Raw genomic sequence first — 4,303 nt, forward strand, 5'->3', positions numbered from 1 at the left:
AAATTGATAACCGAGTATTCAAACCTCAGGTCGTCTTCTCAAGGAATTGCAGGGAAGTATGTCCTTATTATTGGTTATGAAGATTATAAATTGGGGGTTTTGGAAGTAAGGAGGGAATATGTTATATGACAAGTAAAATAAAATAATAATAATAAAATCTCTTGGCAAGGTATAAGAAATTGGAAGTCCAGACTTAGTTATCCTTATCAATAATAATGAAAGTTGAATCTTAATTCCACTTAGTTGACCTTTACTAAAGCAAAGGAAAGTCAAGGGACAAATTGGTTTGATCTTCGAATCCTATTTATTTTCTAAGAAAAGATTGGGATTATTGAAGTTCAACTCAATTGGCAAGATAACAATTATCAATTATGCTGTTGAATTGGATAACTCCTGAGTTACTAATTTCTTAACCAAAACCAAAAGGGGAAAAGTAAATCTACTGGAATAAAAATGCCTTCAGATGAAGAGCAATAATCATGTAAATAAAAGAAAGTAATAATAACTAAAATACCTCAAATAATATTAATTCAAAGAAAATCATATGTAACATGGAAGAGTTCATGAATTAAATTGGGAAAATAAATAAAAATAAAGAACCTGGGATTGAGAGTCACTCCTAAAACTAAGAGAAGTCCTAAATCCTAATCCTAAGAGAGAGGAGAGAACCTCTCTCTCTAAAAACTACATCTACTCCTAAAATTGTGAATGTGAAAGCCTCCTTTTGAATGGATGCATTCCCTCACTTTATAGCCTCTAATCTGTGTTTTCTGGGCCGAGAACTAGGTCGAAAATAGCCCAGAAATCGCTGGAGAAGAATTCAAACACACTGATTTCCGTCACTGCGATGCGGCCGCATGGAGCACGCGGTCGCGTCGCCTAGCGTCAGGGCAACTATGGCATATTATATATCAAATCGAAGCCCTGGACGTTACTTTCCAACGCAACTGGAACCGCGTCATTTGGACCTCTGTAGCTAAAGTTATAGCCGTTTGAGTGCGAAGAGGTCAGGCTGGACAGCTTAGCAATTTCTCCAACTTCTTGTATTCCTTCCACTTTTGCATGCTTCCTTTCCATCCTCTGAGCCATTCCTGCCCTGTAATCTCTGAAATCACTTAACACACATATCAAGGCATCTAATGGTAATAAGAGAGGATTAATCATAGGGAAATTAAGGCCAAAGAAGCATGTTTTCAATCAAAGTACATAATTAGGAAGGCAAATGTAAAACCATGCAAATAGTATGAATAAGTGGGTAAAGAGTTGATAAAATCCACTCAATTGAGCACAAGATAAACCATAAAATAGTGGTTTATCAATCCACCTGCAGAATGATCCAGTGACATCTTGGAGAACTCAGACAGACCATAATAGAATATATCTAGAATGGTCCATTCTGAAAGCATGTCAGGAGAACACCTTTTGGTCATCTGCTTGTATCTTTCCCAAGCTTCATAGAGGGATTCACCATCTTTTTGCTTGAAGGTCTGAACATCCACTCTAAGCTTGCTCAGCTTTTGAGGAGGAAAGAACTTAGCCAAGAAGGCCGTGACCAGCTTATCCCAAGAGTTCAGGCTATCTTTAGGTTGTGAGTCCAACCATGTTCTAGCTCTGTCTCTTACAGCAAAAGGGAAATGCATGAGCCTATAGACTTCAGGATCTACTCCATTAGTCTTAACAATCTCACAGATCTGCAGGAATTCAGTTAAAAACTGATAGGGATCTTCTGATAGAAGTCCATGGAATTTGCAGTTCTGTTGCATTAGAGCAACTAATTGAGGTTTCAGCTCAAAATTGTTTGCTCCAATGGTAGGGATTGAGATGCTTCTTCCATCAAACTTGAAAGTAGGTGTAGTATAATCACCAAGCATCCTCCTTGTATTATTATTATTTTTGGCTGCCATCTCCTCTTCCTTTTCGAAAATTTTTGTAAGGTTGTCTCTGGATTGTTGTATTTTAGCTTGTCTCAGTTTCCTCTTCAGAGTCCTTTCAGGTTCAGGGTCTGCTTCAAACAAGAATGCTCTTGTCCTTGCTCCTGCTCATATGAAAAAGAAGGGAACAGAAAATAATAATAGGGATCCTTCTTACCACAGTATAAGGTTCCCTTGTTGTTAGTAGAGGAAGAAAGGGAATAAGACTGAAGAATAATGGATAATCCAAACACAAGGGTGAGGATAGGAGCAGAGATATGAGATGAGGAGAAGTGTTAGTAAGTAATTAAATAAATAGAAGAAGATGAGAGGGAGGAGTTTTCGAAAATAATTTTTGAAAAGGGGTTGATGATTTTCGAAAATTAAAGGAGAAGTAAAATTAAAATTAAAATTTAAAACAATTAATTAATTAAAAAGAATTTTTGAAAAAGATGGAGGTATTTTCGAAAATTAGAGAGGGAAGAGTAGTTAGGTGGTTTTGAAAAAGATAAGAAACAAACAAAAAGTCAATTAGTTAGTTGAGAAAAGATTTGAAAATCAATTTTGAAAAGATAAGAAGTTAGAGAAAGATATTTTAAAAATCAAATTTTTGAAAAATTTATGATTTAAAAAGATATGATAGAAAGATATGATTAAAATTAGCTTTGAAAAAGATCTGAATTTTAAAAATCAAAATTAATGACTTGACTCACAAGTAATTACAAGATATGATTCTAGAACTTAAAGTTTGCATCTTTCTTAACAGGCAAGTAACAAACTTGAAATTTTTGAATCAAAACATTAATTGTTGATAATATTTTCGAAAATTATGAGATAAAATTAAGAAAAAGATTTTTGAAAAATAATTTTAAAATTTTCGAAAATAAATAAGAAAAATGAAAAAGATTTGATTTTTGAAAAAGATTTTGAAAAAGATAAGATTTTCAAATTGAAAATTTGATTTGACTCATAAGAAACAACTAAATTTTAAAAACTTTTGACTAAATCAAATCAAATTTTCAAAAATTATGAGTGAAATAAGGGAAAGATATTCTTTTATTTTTGAATTTTTAATGAAGAGAGAGAAAAATATAAAATTGATGCAAAACATAAAAATTTTGGATTAAAATAAAAGATGCATGCAAGAACACTATGAGTTACAAGATGAACACCAAGAACACTTTGAATGTCAAGATGAACACCAAGAACTTATTTTTGAAAAATTTTTAAGAAAAGAAAAACATGCAAGACACCAAACTTAAAGATTTTTCATGTATAGACACTAACAAATTGAAAATGAATATGAAAAACAACAAAGGACACAAAACAAGAAATTTTAAAGATCAAACAAGAAGACTTACCAAGAACAACTTGAAGATCATGAAGAACATATGAACACACTTTCGAAAAAAATGCAAGAAGAATAAAAACATGCAATTGACACCAAACTTAAAAATTGACTCAAGACTCAAACAAGAAACACAAAATATTTTCGATTTTTTTTATTTTATAAATTTTTTTGGACTTTTTTCAAAAATTATTTGAAAAAGAAAAATCAGGATTTCAAAATTTTTAATATGAATTCCAGGAATCTTGCACTCTTAGTCTAAAGCTCCAGTCCAGGAATTAGACATGGCTCACTAGCCAGCCAAGCTTTCAGTGAAAGCTCCGGTCCAAAACACTAGACATGGCCAATGGCCAGCCAAGCTTTAGAATACAAATCAGTCATACAGTAGCAGGTGGATTAGGAACAGCTAGCTTGCTCTTGTGATGATGGTTTGGAAGCCTCAGTCCATAAGAAATTAGACATGGCTTTACAGCCAGCCAGGCTTCAACGTACTTCATGAAACTCTAGAATTCATTCTTAAAAAATTATGAAGAAAAATATATTTTTGAAAATATTTTTATTATTTTAAAAATTTTTTTCTTTTTTTTTTCTTAAAATTTTCGAACATAAGAATAATAAAAACAAAAAGGTTTAAATTAAAATAAAGTTACCTAATCTGAGCAACAAGATGAACTGTCAGTTGTCCAAACTCGAACAATCTCCGGCAACGGCGCCAAAAACTTGGTGTGGCGAAATTGTTATTCAGATGTAAAATTTGTTGTTTGTTCTCCCCCTGGCAATGGTGCCAAAACTTGGTGCACAATACCATGGTCCAAACATAACTTCACAACTTCACGCAACTAACCAGCAAGTGCACTGGGTCGTCCAAGTAATAAACCTTACGTGAGTAAGGGTCGATCCCATGGAGATTGTTGGTATAAAGTAAGCTATAGTCATCTTGCAAATATCAGTTACACGGATTCAACTGATTTTATGAATTGATAAGTAAAAGATAAATAAAATATAAAATATTATAGTGGTACTTATGTAAATCATTGGCGAGAAT

The 4,303-nt window shown here is 32.8% G+C and overlaps 1 non-coding gene across 1 annotated transcript; it reads left to right on the plus strand.

The window, feature by feature from the left end:
- Positions 1-1,400: 1,400 nt before the first annotated feature.
- Positions 1,401-1,508, plus strand: LOC112768389 (small nucleolar RNA R71). Its single transcript, XR_003185825.1, has one exon. It is a non-coding gene; the product is annotated as a small nucleolar RNA R71 (small nucleolar RNA).
- The last annotated feature ends 2,795 nt before the right edge of the window (positions 1,509-4,303 follow it).

This window comes from Arachis hypogaea, chromosome 17 (assembly GCF_003086295.3).
Source record: "Arachis hypogaea cultivar Tifrunner chromosome 17, arahy.Tifrunner.gnm2.J5K5, whole genome shotgun sequence".
NCBI lineage: Eukaryota > Viridiplantae > Streptophyta > Magnoliopsida > Fabales > Fabaceae > Arachis > Arachis hypogaea.